Genomic DNA, 20,568 nt, shown 5'->3' on the forward strand with positions numbered 1-20,568 from the left:
CTTGGTGAGTCAAAGATAATTAACGTCTCACGTCCACATTTCTGTTGAATTCAACGCACGAATATCACACAGTCCAGAAAGATGAGTGAACCCGTTTAATGTATGAATATATATATCAGCATCTTTTCATCTACACAAGTATACTTATTTTACACTAAAAAATGAGGAAGTGTTTAGGAACTTTACTTTTTATAAACTTTATTTGATATACTTAATAATAGTATAAAAATGTCCCAATTTACATTTACATGTGCTTGACTCTGAAATATATCAGCGATAAAATGTTCATCCACTAATGATTTTCAGAAAAATTTCTTAAACAACATCCAGTTGTAACTGAGATATTTTGCTAACAGGCTTGACTCCATAAGTCAATGCTAAGGGTTTGCAGAGCTTAGAGCATGAGTTGTTAATTAGTCTTGGCTACGATCACACCAAGTTTTAATACTAAATTTGCACAATTGGCTGAATAATAATAATTTTAGTTTTCTAATGTTCATCAGCTGTGGCGGCCATCTTTGATTAGATGGACTTTAAACGTTTATCAGCTGCAAATGTACACCCTGAAAGTTTAATTAAAGTCTGTCCAGTGGTTTACGAGATACTTTGCAGATGTGTCAGAAAATAGATGTTGCCAGATTTGTGTTGTTGTTATGGATCAGTCTCAGCTACAGAACTTCAGGTGAATATCTGTAAAACTGACCGAGTTCAGGCCTTTTCTGAAGATTCACGTGGCTGTGGCAGCCATCTTGAATTTTTTTGCTTTCATTTGCACAAAACCTGAAGTTATTTTAAGTTCAAATAAAACTTTACTGAGACAAAACTTAAAACATGACATTCTTTTATACAGCAGTGTATGAAATAAATACAAAATAATAAAAGCTCATTAAAAAATATCCAGGCTTTGTTTTCAGCGCTTCCTCACTAACCTCGTCCATCCATATCAAATGATCTAGATGTCTGAGGGAAACTCATGTGTTCAATTCTGAATAATTTAAAATGTGAACAGCTACGTAATAAAAATTCCTCGACCTTTACAGCGTGAACGCCCCGAGTGAAGCTGCTTTCAGCTTCTGGCCGTCTTCACCCACATGATTCCTCTGTGACCTCAGCACCTCCCTGCAAAATGTGTTTCTTAGCAATCAATTCCAGCATGTCTTCACACGCTGAACCCACTCACTTTCATTAGCATGAACACGGTCACAAAGCTCTTTAAAAACCAAATTTATTCTTCTACAGAAGAGCAAAACAGACCCTAGAAAAGCATGGGCTTAAAAAACTCCATGTGCTCTTCGGACTTCATAACTGGCAAAGAGGCGAAGTCCAGAAAACATGTGGATTATCCGTCGTTTAAAATGTTCATTTTAAACATGGAAGGGTCAGGGAGGGTGTTGAGCAAACCCAAAGTGCAGGCGGAGAAATAAACTTGAAATGTTATCTGATAATAAAACTTTAAGGAAAAGGGAGAGATGGCTGCAAAACAAAACTCAAACACCTTGTTGCACAAAAAAAACCATGAAAGTATTGGGAGCAGAATATGAAGAAGAATCTGGAACAGACTGATTAGAGGGTTGAGTGATTACTGAGTGGAGACAGGTGAGCTGACTGCAGGTGAGACAGAGAAAGCTGGAATAACTGGAGGTGTATTGAAGAGGTCTAAATGAAACTAAAGGGTAAATACAATCTCTCCAAATAAACAACCTCATGACAAAGTTTATGTTTTTATATGTCACACATAAAACGTTCAGTTGTTTTCTGATGGGAAATGTGCAATTAAAAAAAAAAAAATTTCACATGCCACATGTTAAAAATGTGATTTTCCACAGGCTTTTTGTTCCAAGTTCACAAAAAAAGTGTGAGAAACATGGGTTTTTTTCATGTTTAGCTGCATATATCATGTGAAATCATGTTTTTTTTTCTGCAAATTTATGGTTGTTTTGTGAAGATTAGGGCCACGATGCAAATATATATATATATATATATATATATATATATATATATATATATATAATTTTCTTAATTCTGAGAAAAAAGTCAGAATTTTGAGATTAAAGTCAGATGGATTCATTACTTTAATCTCAAAATTATTTTTTCTCAGAATTCTGACTTTAATCTAAGATTTAAGGGGGAGATGCCTTTTGGCACTAATCCTCTTCCGTAGAAGTGTGCAGTGTTTTTCATGTTCACATGTGATTTGTGTTTGTGGTTTTTTTTAATTTTGATGGGAAAGTGAAACAGTTTTTTCCCCCCATGGGTTGCACATAAATATGTCACGTGAAAACATGTTAAATAAGGAAGAGCTGATTTCCACGAGTTCATATTGAGCACATCTTGTCCAAACTTTTCTTTCATCAAACTAATCTCTGTATTCACGCAGTCTGAAGCACGCGCACAGTGTGTTGACGTCCAGGGAATGAATATTTATGAAAACAGAAGTTCAGCTGCAGCTTCCTCAGATCAATACTTGGTGTTTTGTCGATGCAGACCGTGCAAAACATGGCGTCGGATCCAGGCTGCCTTCACACCAGCTGCAGGGCTCTGGCTGAGTCCAGCACCTGGACCTTGTGAAGTCCTCCCCAGAAGCAGGATGGGGTCTGCCGCGGCTGCAGGACTCGTGTCGGACCAGAAGAGCCCCACCAGCCGCCTTCATCCTCTTCATCACCATGATGGGAACCCGCGGCCGCGCAGCTGCGCAGCTTTCTGACCAGCACGACGACCATGAGCGTTTCCACGGCTCCCAGGCGACACGGCCGCCCCCCGTTCGTCTGTCTCCCGGTTACCTTTGAGGAAGAAGTGACCTTCTTGGACGCGGAAGATGTCAGCGCTGAAAAAGGTGCGGGGATGCTCTGCGTCATGTTTGTGTTCGCGCGCGCGGAGCCCTGAGGGGCGCAGTTTGACTTTCTGTTCCAGTCTCAGTGTATCTGTGGAGCTCTGCTAGAGGTTAAATATTTATGTGCAGTCAGACTGGAAAGACCCCCCCCCCCCCCCCCCCTCCCATTAGAACCAGCCAGAAGTTCTGCAGATCCGGACTGAGTCACCCTCTGAATGATGTGTTCTGATCCATCAGCTGTCAGATCTGCTTCATGTGTGGGTGAGGTGACGTGAGAATGAGTGCATGAGGTGGTGGTGGTGGGGGTTAAGGATTCTGGTATTGTTAATCATTGAATGGGGTGGGGGGAGCCTGCAGATCTTGTTCCCTGAAGTTTCTTCTGTTTATGAATGCCCACTATGTTCCCATTGTGCTGTTCCCGCTCCATGCAGTCACTTTCTGTAAGTGTGTGTGTGTGTGTGTGTGTGTGTGTGTGTGTGTGTGTGCGTGTGTGTGTGTGTGTGTGGTGACTCAGCTGTGTTGTACTATATCTGTCATCCATCTTTTCATGTGTCACAGGTGTTACCATGGCTACAGACTCACTGCTGTCTTGTCTTTGAGGAGGACCCAGGTAAGTTGTGGAAAAGGTGAATAACTCACTTTTATTGGTGTTTTTAATTAATATGACACGAGTTTTTTGACGGAATGGCACTTAAGAGGAGGAATTTTTTTTTGTTTTGATTTTTGTCTTTGTCTTTGTACGACCGATTTTTACTGTTCCAAATGATTTCTTATGGTAGGTTTCACTTTTTTTTTCCTCAGCAAACACAATGAGAAAATCCAAACCAGCATTGCTCTCGTCCCATCCGACTTTTTGAAAGTCTGCTGAGCTTTAGAGCAGGGGTTCTCAAACTTAAGCACACATTCAGAGAATATTACTATTAAGTTTTATTATCACCATTATGACAAACCTTAAAACCTATAATATTAACCATTGAACTCGTACTACAGTTTTTTCAATAGCTTGGACTGAAGTGGTTCAAACAGATCCAAGATGTAAAGAAGTGAACTGGCCAGTCTAGTTGAGCGTCTACTAAAAACCAAACCTAACCCTAAATCAGACCCATTTGACTAAAGCCAGTGTCACAATATAAGCTCCTCTCAGCTCCATAAACCCGTTACAGCGGTTAGGAAGTGAGAAAACTTGAAACTGCATCTATGTTGTGATGTGTAGAGAAACTGAACATGGTTCACAAAAAGCTAAAGTTATTAATTAGTTTAACTCTGCATGACTCCTCATCAGAAACCAGATCACGGAGGAGCAACCAAAGTCCAAACAACTACAGGGGCGGCCACCAGGTTCCTTTTTAAGACACTTTTTAAGGCACCGATGATGAAGATGATCAAATGTTGGCTCATGTTAAAACACTTAAATGATCTCATTGCTGCCAAGGTCCATTTAACGCTAAAGGCAAGGATGAAATAATTATGGAGTACAGTAATCCCATGTATTTAGTTAAATATCAAGGATAAAATGATAAAGATGAGGTACGTAAAGTTGATGTAATGTTCCTTTTAATGTTTAAACTTTGAAAACAACCTGTGTTTTACATTGTATTTTGTGCCCCTTTTTGATTGTCAAGATTAATATTTTTAATATGAAAATATGTATATTAAACCCTTCAACAAAGCATGACTGTACCAACAGTGACAGGTTACATAAATATACAGGTTCTGGTCATAAAATTAGAATATCATGAAAAAGTTGATTTATTTCAGTAATTCCATTCAAAAAGTGAAACTTGTTTATTATATTCATTCATTACACACAGACTGAAATATTTCAAATGTTGGTTTCTTTTAATGTTGGCGATTATAACTGACAACTAATGAAAACCCCAAATTCAGTATCTCAGAAAATTAGAATATTGTGAAAAGGTTCAATATTGAAGACACTGGTGCCACACTCTAATCAGCTAATTAACTCAAAATGCAAAGGCCTTTAAATTATCTCTGTTTAGTTCTGTTGGTTACACAACCAGTTGTCCAAAAGACGACCATTGACACCTTGCACAAGGAGGGCAAGACACAAAAGGTCATTGCTAAAGAGGCTGGCTGTTCACAGAGCTCTGTGTCCAAGCACATTAATAAAGAGGTAGAGGGAATGAAAAGATGTGGTAGGAAAAAAGTGTACAAGCGATGGGGATAACTTCACCCTGGAGAGGATTGTGAAACAAAACCCATTCCAAAATGTGGGGAGATTCACAAAGAGGGGACTGCAACTTGAGTCAGTGCTTCAAGAACCACCACACACAGACGTATGCAAGACATGGGTTTCAGCTGTTGCATTCCTTGTGTCAAGCCACTTTTGAACAAGAGACAGCGTCAGGAACATCTCACCTTGGACTGCTGCTGAGTGGTCCAAAGTTATGTTCAAGTTATGTTCAATATCAAAGCAAATCTTGCATTTCCTTTGGTAAACAAGGTCCCTGAGTCTGGAGGGAGAGAGGAGAGGCACATAATTCACGTTGCTTGAGGTCCAGTGTCAAGTTTCCACAGTCAGTGATGGTTTGGGGTGCCATGTCATCTGCTGGTGTTTTCACTGTGTTTTCTGAGGTCCAAGGTCAACACAGCCGTCTACCAGGAAGTTTTAGAGCACTTCCTGCTGCTGACCAACTTTATGGAGATGCAGATTTCATTTTCCAACAGGTCTTGGCACCTGCACACAGTGCCAAAACTACCAGTTCCTGGTTTAAGGACCATGGTATCCCTGTTGTTAATTGGCCAGCAAATTCGTCTGACCTTAACCCACATAGAACATCTATGGTGTATTGTGAAGAGGAAGATGCGATACATCAGACCCAACAATTCAGAAGAGCTGAAGGCCACTATCAGAGCAACCTGGACTCTCATAACACCTGAGCAGTTCCACAGACTGATCGACTCCATGCCACGCCGCATCGCTGCAGTAATCCAGACAAAAGGAGCAACAACTAAGTATTGAGTACTGCACATGCTCATACTTTTCATGTTCATACTTTTTTCAATTGGCCAACATTTCTAAAAATCCCTTTTTTTATTGGTCTTAAGTAATATTCTAATTTTCTGAGATACTGAATTTGGGTTTTTTCTTAGTTGTCAGTTATGATCAACATTACATGAAATGTTTTTTTTTTTTTTTTTTAAATACAATAGATCAGTCTGTGTGCAATGAATGAATATAATATACAAGGTTCACTTTTTGAATGAAATTACTGAAATCAACTTTTTCATGATGTTCTAATTTTATGACCAGCACCTGTACTGTATGTGTCCCTGTGGTGGACTGGAGACCTGTCCACGGTGTCTCCCACTTCTCGCACAGTGACTGCTGGATATGGGCACCAGTGACCCGAAAAGGAAAAAGCGGGTAAAGATAATGGATGGATGGATGCACTAGTAGGGTGCCAAGTTCTTTTTTTTCCACAGTGGTAAATGCACCCCCCCCCCCCCCCCTAGCACCGCCCCTGTCTACCAGCTGGACCAACCTCTGGTTCAACCACATGGAGTTTTAGTTTTAACAGCGTTTGTGGACCTTGTAAATATGACCACGTATAATAATAATCACATCCTGAAAATGTCTTTTCACATTACAAACGAGCTGACGGTGGAGAATCGGGGCCCCCCCCCACACACATCCAGATTATCTGCGAGTTAATCATCTGTAGTGTCTTTGCTGTGATTTTACAGTCTTTGTCAGCAGAAACGCTCGTGATGAAGACCGCGAATACGCAGCAACATCTCTGCTTGTTTGACGCACGCAACCTAAAAGAATTGTTCGAGGCTTATCGGCTCCATCAGCCACCTGAGAAACTCGCTCCTGATTATATCTTAGTCATCACTTTCTCAAGGTTGAGGAAGAATGTTAATGACTGTTCGGGCTTATCGTTTTTAAGGAATGTGAACTAAGAATCAAGAAGGTGTTGCTTATTATTATTATTATCATCGCTGGCTGCCTAAAGGGATTGTATGTAGCGTTGGCAAAATAAATCTCATGAACCACTAGATGAATTTTAATTAACACTAAAATAACTCGGCCGGTTTTACTGATATGAGCTCAAAATGAGCGATCGCGGCTGAAAGTCATCCTCAGCACATACAGTAAGTAAGCGCGAACGTATCGCACAAGATTTGCTTCTAAACTTTGCCTTAAAGATGAGAATCAAGTCTGTTAGCAAAATATCATTTGTGAACCACTGGGTGGATTTTAAAGAAACTTGGATATGTTCTAAAAATCTTCACCTAGAAAACCCATAAATGGCTATAACTCAGTTTATTGAGCCAAAATTTTAGTTTGTTTCAAATTTTGGCCTGTTTAGTCAACCCAGTCTGTCTGTTAGCAAAATATTTCATGAACCGCTGGGCGCAGTTCAATCAAACTTTCAGAATTGTACTCATTAAAAGTACTTCTGCAGCTGATTAAGTTTTGGAGCCACCCCATATCTCTCTGGTCGCTCCAGCTGATCAGTTTTAGCAAACACAAAGGGGGCTGCAGCTCGGCCATTTTTACAAACATCGAGCTAAAACTCAGCGTGGTAGTAGCTAAAACTGACCCCCAACACCTACTCTGAGTGCTAATGCAGCACGCGTGAGGTTTCTGCAGAACGTCGCTTACATGCTTTGACTTTATCAGATCCTTCGATTCCCATTAAGAGATTGTTTTAGTTTAAAACGCTGACATGAAAAGCAACGAGTCATGTGCATTCCTTAAAAAAAAAAAAAATGCTAGTGGTTTAAACATTTTTCTTGTTTTATAGAAAGGGCTCAAGTTGTGATGATGCTTTAATGTGAAACAGGTTTGTTGTGTGGTTTTTAAACTGGTGCAGGATCACACCACTAGGTGGGACTGTTTACTTTAATAACCCCAAAGCTTTAACCCTTTAAACAACTCGCTGCTCTAGTTCCAACAGAACTAACAGAGATTTTAACAGAACATTATGCAAATTACACCATTATCAATGTTATCTCTGGATTTATTTTTCAAAGATGTTCCATTAATTTCAAGCATAGTGCCTGTTTTTGTGTTTTGACGTTTTTTTTTTTTTGCATAAAACACACTCTTAATCCATCTTGGATTACATAATTAATGTTTCTCAAAGTATTTCTGAGATTATAATATCGGTGCATTTAACTTCTTACAACAACACTGACGTTTTTACTTTTTATTTAGTCTTAATTAGCTTGTATTAATGTTTGCCACAGCTTATTGCCCTTCAAAAACAAAGAAATGTTAATAATTTCACACAGTTTACAGATGTTGAGCTAACATTTTGTCAGAGTCAGAGTCAGAGTCAGAGTTTCTTTATTGTCATTCGCACCTCATGTGGTACATGTGGTGGAGCGAAATTATGTACGCAGGGTCCCAGTTACATCCAACAATAAAATGTATAAGAAAAACAGTAATAACATCTAAGATATGAACTAAGAAAAACATCAACTAAATATACACTAAGCACTCATAACATAAAACATTGAACATCACCACAAACATGAACATGAGTCTGTGAGCAGATGTGCACGCATGAACACATCAACATTGAAACAGATCAGCAGCAACATGAAACAGATCAGCAGCAACATGATATGGTTTTTCACAGTGATTATTCTAGTTAGAGATTCATGAGTCTAACAGCCTCAGGGTAGAAGCTGTTCCTCAGTCTAGTGGTTCTACACTTAATGCTCCTTAACCTCCTTCCTGAGGGGAGTGGGGCAAAAAGTGTGTGTGCTGGGTGGGTGGGGTCCTTCATGATGCAGGTGGCCCTCTTCCTGCATCTGGAGGTGTAGATGTCTGTGATGGTGGGGAGACTGATTCCGACAGATTTCTGTGCAGCCTTCACCACTCTCTGCAAAGCTTTCCTTTCTGCAGCTGTGCAGCCTCCATGCCACACATTGATGCTCGAGCACAGGATGCTCTCCACTGCACACCTGTAGAAGGAGGTGAGGACTGAGCTTCCCAGACCAGCTCGCCTCAGCCGTCTGAGGAAGTAGAGTCTCTGATGAGCTTTCTTGATCAGGCTGGTGGTGTTGTTGCTCCAGCTGAGGTTGTCATTCATGTGTACACCCAAGTACTTGTAGCTGGAGACCACTTCCACCGCAGATCCTCTTATGTTCAGGGGGGTGTAGGTGTTTTTGTTCCTTCTGTGGTAGTAGATGAGAGTGATTCGCAACACATGAGTGCTAACGGATCACACGAGAGCTTATTGCATGAGATTTGGTACAAGAGTATTTTCTAACTTTGACCAAAACAGATGCTGAATACTGTAATTTTTGGACTGTAAGGTGCAATATCAATGAACGGGTCTGTTTTCATACATAAGGCACATCTGATTGTCGATTTTTGAGAAAATTAAAAGGATTTTAAGTGCACCTTTTATAGCCCGAAAAATACTGTAACTCAGTACACTATACACTTAATCCAGGGTTATTCAACTAGTGGCCCAGGGGCCAAATCAGGCCCATCGGTGAGCTCAGTTCGGCCCACCAATGGGTTCATTTTTAAATTAAAACTAGACTTTAAACTAGAAAACAAACTTAAAGACAATAACTGCTGGATGTCTGGCCGCTGAGCAATTTAGTTGAATAGCCCTTTGCTAGACCTTTTATTTATTTATATTTCCTGTAGAGAAAAGCTTCAAGCACAAAATCTGTTAATTTTCTTCTTAAAAATGTTTCCGCATTTTTTTTAATCTTAATCTAATCTAGATGTTTGCGATTAAGTAAAATTAGAATTACTGGATGTAGATTTTGAAAATTTTATTCAAGTTCTTAACTAATGTGACAGAAAATGTGGTTTTTAATGCGCTTTGCTTTTAGTTTAGTATCCAGTTTTAGTTGTGGAACTACCAGTTTGAGTCCTTCTGTACTCAGAGCTTTACTTATTGGAGTGTTAATCTTTTTTAATCTGCATCATCTGTTGCTCACACATCGTTCGAGGAGAAGCGCTCGTTTCGCTCTTTGCCTTTCAGAATACTAACGCGGCTTACATTAGGCCTAAAAATCAATGCAGTCCTTTTCCCAAATCTGTATTTATTCCCTCTCCTTGGATTGTGTGTCAACCTTTTGGAGCTCCGCTCTGCTGTGGGATGAAGGAGAGGCGGGTGAAGGACGTGAGGGGAATGTTGAGGCCGGTTGAACTTGGAGATGAAGTGCTCGGTGAAAATATACGGTTCTGGTTTGGATAAGAGGAGGTTTTAGATCTCTGAGAGTCCGGTGCTGTAATTAGCTTGAAGGTGGTGCTGCGCTGACCTGAAGGGCAAGCGTCACTTTTAGCTCGCTGCTCGGTTGTGCTTAAAGGGATAATCCGGTCAGTTTTTTTAATCACAATGCGTGGAGTATGGAGGAAAGTGCAAAAGTATAGGCTAACGGCTAGCTAACTGAGGAGCCTTTTTATAAACATTTCAGGCTTATAAAACGACTCATTTGCACAAAAAGACATATTGGTGTGTAAGAATGCTACACTTAGCTAATGTTAAGGGTTATTAGCTGCACATCCATGCTGTGAATCTCTCATTTCACCACAGCTTTAAGGTGCTTGGTTGGATTGAGATCTGGTGAATTCAGACTCATCAGACCAATGTTTTTCCCAATCTCATATTGTCCAGCTTAGGCCTGTCGCGATAAACAATAAGTCAATAAATTGCATGATAATTGAAAATTAACGACCTCATCTTTATTTATTAGCTTTATTGTTTTTTCGCGTCTCTCTCTTTCTACTGAAGACACTGGATGATGAAAAGCTCAACTCCGGTGCTCTTCACTGACTCCTCCCTTTCTCTTTTCTCTTTAAAAACTATTTTCTCATCCAAAATCGCGTTTTTTGGATCGTTAAAAGTAGTTAAGCTGAGAAGCTAAGCTACAAGCTAAGCTAATAGGCTGACCTTGTCGAAGCTCCAAAATTCACAGTTGAAACCTGTGCCTTTGTGTAAAAAGTTGTTTTTTCTCTGCAAAAACAAGTTGAGAACTTGTTTCCTGATATTTTATTAAAAGCTTTGTGTGAAAAATGCTTTGCTAAAGAGCTCAAACCACACCGAGCAGCCGCCATTTTGAGAGCCAAAGAGAGACGGCTCATGTCACGTCAAGGGGCTTCCCTCCCATTTTTCTTAGACACGCTGCTCACTCCCTCACTATCCATCCTTCAATTCAAACAGTCTTATACTGCCACATGGTGGTCAAAAAAAAGGTACTACATACAAAACAAATTAAACATTTCTTATTAAATTTGACAACAGTTACTAATTATTGTCAAATTTCGAACAATATTATCGTTTATCGCAATAATTTCTGAGACAATTAATCGCCCAGGAAAATTTGTTATCGTGACAGGCCTAGTCCAGATGTGATTCAGAACTGGACATGTTGTGCATTCAGGGATGGCATTCTGCAAACACCGGTTGGAACATGGGGTTAGTTTCCTTTAGTCCGCCTCTTCTCCTCTGACATCAGCAAGATGTCTTTGTCAACACAATGGCTGCTTACTGGATATTTTCTCTTTTTTTTTTAGACCATTCTCTAAACTCCTGTGATATTTTGAGTGCAAACTTAACTTTAACTTTCTCAATGAACTGCACTTGACACTTTGAGACATGCTTGGTCTTTATCCAAGCGGCACCCCAACAAGATAAGCCAGGATAAGTTGGCTGCGGTTTAAAGAAGCCTGACATTTTATGACTAACAGCACAAGATGTATGGCCACATGCACCCCTCGGTGTGAGGTCTCTGGGCTGAACATGCTTTTGACTTCTGAGCTCACCGTCTTCAGGGGAGAAGAAGAGGGTGAAGCAAATGCATAAAAGCAGAAATGCAGAGAGAAGAGACAAACGTGTGAGCGTGCATGCTGATGGAGAGAGGAGCTGCAGAATCCTGAATCCAGCCGATGGGGAAACTCCACGTCCTCGTTTTGCAACGATCCGTGGGAGCAACATGCAGCTCGCGCCGCTGCCTCGCACTGCTGCAGTGGAGGAGTAAATGCGGAGCCCATCACTGCTCCAGGTGATCCACAGCAGCCCAGCAGACTGCTCCCTCCTCAGCCTTCCCTCTCCTCCTCTTCCTCCTCCACCTCCTCCTCCTCCTCCCCCTCCTATATGTCCCATCCATTCCTTTGAGGGCTTTGGAAATCACAAGAGAAGAACGGAAAGAACAGAGGAGAAAACGCTGCTTTCAGATGAGGCACACCTCTGCATGAGTGTCAGCTGCTTCCCTGTCATCGTGTGAAGACGCACCGCGGATGAGCTCCAATGTCTCTGGAACGTAGACCCACCGCAAGGTAGGGAAGGTTCAGTCTGGTCCAGGGAGATGCTTCAACTCTCGTTTCTTTTTCCTCCAGAAACCTTCCCGTGGAACTGTTGCAGCTGTGCATGCATGTGAATTTAACAGGTAGAAGACAAGTTGCCACAGCAGGCGAGGCGTCGGTGTTCCGGTTTTGTGGTTGATGGGATTGAAACAAAGCTTCCAGAGGGCACATGCTGTACATTTGTCTCCACTTTTGAGGGTGGGGGGGGGTGAAAAGCAGCTTTTCTCCCCAACGACGGGAGCGAGACATGCACTGTAGGCGTGTGGACCAGAACCGAGCAGGGTGGGAGGGATCCCTCTTAGTCCAGGCTCTTCGGTCAGGAGGGGGATTTTGGCTTGACAGTGGATCCGAACGGCTCTTAACTCATCATTTTATGCCCCCACACATCAACACGATCAAAACACCTGCCTTCTTTTATAGTTATATAATCTTTTTTTATGAATTTGAGTGGCTGTAGGAGACAGAAGGTAAAAAAAAAAAAAATCTATTTTGTGTTCATTTTCTTCATCTTTTCATATAACTGGGGATTTCAAAAAGGCATAAAAGAAAGAAAATGGGGTTTTAGGGTAATTGGTGAGGAACTGAGGAGGACAGCAGGAGGATGAGGATGTGCAGGACAACTAACTCCACCATCCTTTGATTCAGTAAACCTGCTGGTGAAATGCTGCAAGTGCTTCAGTCTCATGCCGGTTTGACTCCCAAAGCCTGTAAGTGACACTGATGAGGATTCATCACCTTCATCCTCTGAACATATACTCTTCTTATGGTGTCATTAGTAAAAATGGAGACTGGCTGCTGCTGCGGCAAGAGCCAAGTCTTGCATTTGGCTGTTTGACTGGACTTAGATTCTCATAACTGTGTGCAAGTTCGCAAAAAAAAATCCAATGACAGTTTATTCATTCAGTAAATTAAACACCGCTGTTTTATGTGTGAAATGTGGTTTTAAGAAGAAAACGGAGGATTAACGTTCATCAGTGAGCTGATGTGTACTTGCAGACGGAAAGCAGGCTGACTTCCTGTTCCGCATGGCGTCTGCTCGTTTGTCATGTGTGTGGCGCTGCGATGCATCTCAGAGGAGCAGAGATCTTCAGGCAGCTTTTCCACTCTTTGATTCTCTGGCAGATACGGCGGCGTTCTGAAACGCTTCATCAGCAGCCCTCAGAGGCGCCATCTTCATGGTTAACTGGTTTTTCTGTACCGCTTTGTCTGTCAAAGGAAGTAATACTTCTTTAATTTCTGATGATCTCGGATGCTTGAATGGGTTAGTTTGGCCATGGAGGTGGGCTTAAGTGCGGGAACAGAATTTTGTCATTTCAACCTTTTTTTTTTTCTTTTCCGGTCAATTTAAAGTTTTTTGTTAGTTTCAAGTGGACATGGATTTTTGATTTTGCAGAGACAGTTTCTGCCACCTTGCTTCAGTCAATAAAAGGAAACTAACTGAATCATAGCTTTAGATTTAATATTCTAACTTTGGGGAATAAAGTAATTGAATGTTTTTCAGCAGTTATGAGCTCGACTAAGTTCCACATCTGTCAGCTGCTCAAGTTTGTATGGGATGTCTTGTTTGCATGATGGATTATTGTCAGAACAAGACAAGCTGAAGAGTCAACGCAGTTCCCAAACCATTCGTAACAAAAATCTGGTTTATTGATGCCAAATTTCCCAACGGGTAACATTTTCTTCTGATGTTAGCTTTTACTATAACAAAGTTTGAGTGAACACTCCTATTATGGGACACATTTTAAGACTTGTCTGTGTAAAATCAAAGGGCTACAAACACAAAAGCTGGACTTTGCATATGAATATTTAATAGCTGCAACAACAACAACAAAAAAGCCCCTGTTGATGTTGAACCCTCTGCAGATGTGCAAACCTTATTCAAGATGTTGCTTTGCACACTTCTGGTTTAAAAGTTTAAATTTTTTCAGCTCATTCTTTGCTGTAAAAGCATCAATGAATTACATTCCAGTATCTGATCAATCTCCCGTGTTGCTCTTAATTTAATAAAAACGTACAGACAGGAAGTAAAAAGTGCAGATTACAATTAATGTAGCATTATCTTATGATGTTTACAGCATTCTAGTTTTGAGTTTTTACAGAAAAAAAAAGGAAGACAAAAGTTTCCAATCCATTACCGCCACTCTTTTATTTATACTTTGATTGTAAATTTTAAAAAAAGATAGTGCTTGTTAAAAAAATGATAATCAGTTTATTTATATAGCGCCAAGTCACAACAGAAGTCGTCCCACGGCACTGAACAGAAACATTCACATATGAAAATAATAATTTAACATTATTTATCTGAGGAGTAGACCGCTTTGAGTTTAACTCCATCACAGAACTCTCATTTTGAGCAAACATGAAGGCGACAGTGGAAAGGAAAAACTCCCTCATGAGGAAAAAACCTTTAGCAGAACCAGGGTCAGGACGAGCGGCCATCTGCTTCGACCGGCTGGATTTAAGAGGAACAGATACACAATGGCAGGTCACGTAAGATAGAAATAATATTAAATTAAAACAATTCAAATTTAACAATTAATTTAAGGAAATGAGGTCAATTTGTCATCCAGTAGTGTAAGCCTATAGCAGCATAACAAGCCAACCCTAACTATAGGATTTATCAAAAAGGAAAGTTATGCCCAGTCTTAAAACTGGACAATGTGTCAGCTTTACATACAGGAACTGGAAGTTGGTTCCACAAGAGAGGAGCCTGAAAACTGAAAGATCTTCCTCCCATTCTGTTTTTGGAAACTCTAGGAACCGCGAGTAAGCCTGCAGTCTGAGAGCAAAGTGCTCTGTTGGGAAAATATGGAACAATAAGATCTCGAATATAAGATGGAGCTAGGTTGTTGAGGGCTTTGTAGGTTACATGTAAGATTTTGAATTCAGTTCTGGATTTGACAGAAAATAAAGGTGATCCGTTTTGTTAAAGTGCAGTGTGTTAGTTTATTCTCCTTTTTATCTTGGTTTTATTTTACGCATTAAGCTGCGTTACATCTGCTTGTTAACTGAATCTTTATCACTCACCACGAACGGGCAATCAGCGGATGCACATGTACAACTACAGTACATGTAATTTGTTTTTGGAGTCAAATTCAAGATGGCTGCCTCATTTAAGTACACTTATTTCACACAAAGCACTATATATCAGCCATTTTACATATATCGTGCTAAATTTTGATGTGGTAGTAGGTGAGTCATTCACACCACGTTGTAAGAGCAAACACATCTGATGAGGTTTCACAATAACGCATGAGATTCTTCATAAAGTCTCAAATTACATCAAATTCTGAGCCTTTTAATTATTGTTTTGTGTCTCCATGGAGGTCAGGGTGGAGGGATTACCTTCTCAATAGCTGACAGACGGATTCGTTGCCTCCTGCAGAGTAGGAAGGTAACAGAAACATGTTGGGAGATGCTGCTGAAGTGGAAGTGACAGCACTCTGAGGTTCTGAGCTGATGTTGCTGTGGTTCGTTTTAACAGGGTGATCAAGGGAGAACGTGTAAATAAAGCCGGAGTAGATGAGATGCTTGTGTCGTCGTATCTTGCTGAGCAAAACTTAATATTTTTATTGTGGTGACGGTTGATCTTAGTCCATAACATTCACAGAGGATCTTCTCTGCAAACGCTGAACATTTAACTGTAAAATAATGTTAGTTTTTTTTTACAACCCTAGTTAAACTGAAATGTCTCCCCAGACTTTTCCTTAATTTACAGAAAAAAAAAATCTAATTAGTTCAAGTTTTCTGAATCAGTGGGTGTCGGTGACAGCCGTGTCAGGAAATCCCATCTCTCTGGGATCCTGCAATTAACTTCCCTTTTTCATAAGGGAGAATTTATTTTTTATTTTTTATTTTTTAAACAACTTACGTAGAGTGCTCCAATGTCACGTCCTTTCTCCAGCTTATCACTCTCCTTCCATCGTGTCATCTTGGTGTTGTTGCTGACTGTCTCATTTTTTAACTTGCAGATCACAGAAAAGAAATCTAAACCATCTGCACAGGTGAAGTGGGGAAATGAAATATAAATGGCTCAAAGGGCACATAACGAATGAAGTCCAGGCTATTGCAATGGTTTAAATACAGTTTAATAGATGCCTCCAGATAAATGGATGCCTTGGTCAAAAGTAATCGAAAAGAAAAATTTTAAGTTCTAACACTTCTTATTAACAGTATTTTAGATATCCTGTTTATAAAAGCCCATCTAGGGACAAGTACTGCAAATAAGCTCACACTATAAGCACCATGATACAAGAATGGGACTACTGCTTTATTCAGTTTGTGCATGTTATTGTGTGTCAGCCCCTATCAAATAAACTTAATAAATAAACTTGAGTTAATGTAGATTCTGAAACCGGCCCTAAGTTGAAATTTTTTCTTTAATTTGGCCCCCTTTTCTAAGTGGGGTTGACACCCCTGCTTTAAACCTTTTAGAAAAGGCAGAATCAGAATAAACTTTATTGGCATTGCACCGAGATACAACGAAAATATGTACGTACAGTCGTCCGAAAGATGGGCGGAGTGCACAAAGCTGCGGCTATTAAATAGCGCGGCCCTCTTATTCTTATTCAGAATAATATTTTGCTTAGATGAGAAAAGGGAAGAAAGCATGAGGAGAGGCAGGGCCTTGAATGTAGAATGTTTTGTCCAACATGCCAAAATGAAAGTGCAAAAATGTTCCCACGACTTATTTTATCTGATACTACTTTCTTCACAACCCAGGATTATTCTAGTAAAGTTACTAAGATAAATAAAAGTAGAGAAAGTGTATTTTCTGCAAAAGGAAAACTTGGTAAAAAAACCAGCTGGAATTAGCTAAAGCATGCTGAAATGTAGCTGAAATGGATGACTGAGCCAAAATTAGCAAAAGAAAGAAAGAACATAATTTGCTGAATTATGTTTAAATAAGCAGAAATTAGCACAAAATTTAGGAAATTAGCTAAAAATAGCTGAAATTAACAACAAAAATAGTTGAAAAGTAGCTGAAAAGACGGAAAGCTTAAACTACCAAAGGAAGCAGAACGAACTGAAATGAGCTCGTGAAAATTAGCATCAAAAGAGCTAAATAGTAGCTGAAAAGGCAGAAAAAGCCAAAACTAGTAGAAAAAGCTGAAAGGAGCATAACAAGCTGAAATTAGCATAAAGAAGTTAATTAGGCTGAAAGTATCAGAAATAAAAACGAAAAACTTGAATTTATCTGAAAACAGTTAAAATTAGCTAAAAATGCTAAAAGTCTAGCAGAAGAAAGCAGAAAGAACTCACATTTGCCCAATTAGGCTTAAAAAAGCAGAAATAGCACAAAAAAGTGGATATTATTGAAAAAAGTTGAACTTAGCCAAATCCATCTGAAAAGTCGCTAAAAAAAGCAGAAAGAAGCTTAAATTACCAGAAGGAAGAGGAGAGAGTACAAAATAAGTTTAAATCATGTCATCTGGACCAGTTTAAGTACGAAACGTTTCTTCCCACATCCAGAGGACTTTGTCAGTCTACGGCCTGCCAACCAGATCTATCCCATAGGTACTTCACTGCTGTGTTTCAAGCAAACCTCCTGCTGGAATCTCAGAAGTAGGATTTTAACATGTGCAAACATCCAAAACAATCAATTATCATCAACAGCAATCCATGTCAAAGGAGAGCACGTTTTTTACTGAATTAAGCTGAAAAAAGTTGCAATGAGTACAAAAAATGTGGAATTAGCTGAAAAAGCTAAAATAAGCATAAAACAGCCAAATAGTATCTGAAAAAGCAGAAAAAGCTGAAACTTGCAGAAATAAGTTGAAAGGAGCATAAAAAGCTGAAATTGGCAGAAAGACGTTGGAAGAAGCACAAAAAAGTTAGTTAGCAGAAAGAATCTAAAAGGATCACAAAACGGCTGAAAAAACAGCTGAAATTAGCTGAAAGTAGCTGAAAAAAGTTTAAATTTGCACAAGGAAGCTGAAAGAAGCTGAAGCAGAACAAAATGTGAAAGGAGCAGTAAAAGGTTGTAAACAGATCTAAAGTTGTAAAACGAGCTCAATTAATTTTTTATGAGAAAAAGGTGGCAGAAAAGGTTAAATATTTCAAAAAGCTAAAGTTGCACCAATACCAAAAGTCATAGCATCCTTCTCCTGAACGAGCTGAACGTTTTGATGTATGATTTGTTGAAAAGCACAAAAATTGTGGAACGAGAAAGATGCAGAAAACCGTGCGGAAGACGAATGGATAGCAATAGTGTGAATGCTTCGTAAACATTCACACTATTCTAAAACTCTGTGTTGACATAAAAATAATGCTTCATATAAAAACGCTACGTTTCCATTGAAATTTGGCACAAATGCTATTTTTATACCAAAAACTATTGTCACTTTGTATTTTTTACATTTTATCAGCTATTTTTAAACGTAACTTGATAGTTTTAATAGTAAAACTGTATTCTGTAGATCTTTTTCCTTCCTCACTGATCATTAAAACTGATTTCAGCTCGACTAAAATGACCAAAAGTCCAGTTCCCGGTTTTAATGCGTCCTACTACAGTACCATGTTAGGTAGCAAGCAAAGCTGTGTGGGTGTCTGAAAGAGTACAGGAGTGAATATAGAGAGCCTTCAGAGGAGTGAGCTGGATTTGGGCATCAAAGGCAACACTGAAAATGCAAGCGGGATGAGAACATGTGGAAAATGGTTCTCTGTTGCCGAGATTTAGGAATAGCAGAAATAATTGAACAGTTTAACGTATGCGAATGTAAAACCGAGTTTAACGGCTCGTCAACTCGAATCTTGACTTTCTTTGCAGCTGAAAACGGTCCACCTCGTTGTCGTCGACTATCAGTTTAAAAGTGTCTTTTGCGAAAGCCGCCTCAGCACTTCGCCGCATCCTGCAGCACACAAATCCAACGGCGAGAGTCACTTTCATCCCACACTCAAGCGTTTCACTGTCAGGCTTTAGAAGCGAGAGACGATTCTTAGAAATTCAGGATTTTGTGGCTTTTCTGTATTTTTATCCAAAACCTTTTGACTCGAACATTTCCTCGTTTTCACTCGACGTGTCCGTGCGGAAGACACAAAGTGAAACCTTAAGTTTGAGGCGTCGGTGGGAAATCGAAGCATCGACAATGAGATTGAAGATTACATAATAAAGACGCTTAATGAGGAGATGTTGAAGTCTAGTAAGATGTCTGGAGTTTATTAACGCTTGACCGTGAGGAAACCCCTCATCCAGGTGCATGTGTGTTTTGGAGGTGAAAAAGCTGTTGCAATTAAAAATAGAATGAAGCACCTGGCGTGTGGTGTGGTTTGGCTTCCCTAATGAGGACTGGATCCAGTCTCTGACAGTACGCTGAGCAGGATACGCTGCTCTCCATCCTGTTTCCATGGAGATGCTGAGGAGCTGTACCCCCCCCCCCCCCCCCTTCTGCTGTACATTCCTCCAAACAGTGCTTCTTCATAAAATGGATCTGGGCCAGTGTGTTCATGTGTGTGTGTATTAACCGTGTGTTAACAGACGCATTGTTCCTTTTGAACGTGACAGATGTGCGAGTGCGATTGTAATGGTATTAAATGGCTGTACTGTGATTGGCACCGCATGATAGTGGCTGTGTGCGTTTGCTCTCCTGGTGTGCATTTCTTTGCTAATCTTAAAGCCCCACTGTAACAAATGCGCAATGTGTTGAGTGTCTTATGGACATCAGACGTGCGTGTGTGTGTGTTCATGAGACACTGCGATGAATCAGAGACTGAAAAAGCCACTGAGAAGAGGAAGCTCTGTTAGTGAGAAAGGTGGGAGGAGATAAAAGGTAAAATTAATTAATTGGCATTCCTTGAAGGAACGCATATTGCCCGCCGCCTTCCATGACAGGAATTTAAAGATCTGATGATAAGAAGGGCAGTGTCAAACCTTAAGTTAAAGTTAAAGACAAAAGCAACTGGACTTTTATTCTGTAGCTGATGATCCAACAAATTTCAGTCAGGTCATCTGGACGGTTTCTTTATTTTGTTGAGATGTTTCATCCTTCATCCAAAGGACTTCATCAATCTGAGGAGCCACAAACAAACCGAGTCCCACAAGCGGCGCACTCCCATAGTGGACCAACCAGTTTGCTGGTGAAAAGATGGTTTCTGGAGACCGCTCTCTCCCCTCTGAGTCGACGGGGGTTCACCTATGGTCGTGAGGTGGATCATGACTGAAAGAACAAGAACCTGGATACAACCAGCTGAAATGAGCTGCTTCCAAAAGGTGGCATGTCCCATTGGGAGGAAACCCCCAGGGCAAACCCAGAACTTGCTGATAGAATTAATCTTCTCTGCCCTGGGAACACTTCAGGTTCCCCAAGGAGGTCCTAGAAAGGTTTGCTGGGAAAGAAATGTCTGGGTTGTCCTCCTGGACCTGTTGACTTTGCAACACAACCATAGATTCAAGGATTCAAGGTTCTTTATTTGTCACACGTGCCACATGTGG

The sequence above is a fragment of the Nematolebias whitei genome, chromosome 12 (genome assembly GCF_014905685.2).
Source record: "Nematolebias whitei isolate Nwh7 chromosome 12, NemWhi1, whole genome shotgun sequence".
NCBI classification, from domain to species: domain Eukaryota; kingdom Metazoa; phylum Chordata; class Actinopteri; order Cyprinodontiformes; family Rivulidae; genus Nematolebias; species Nematolebias whitei.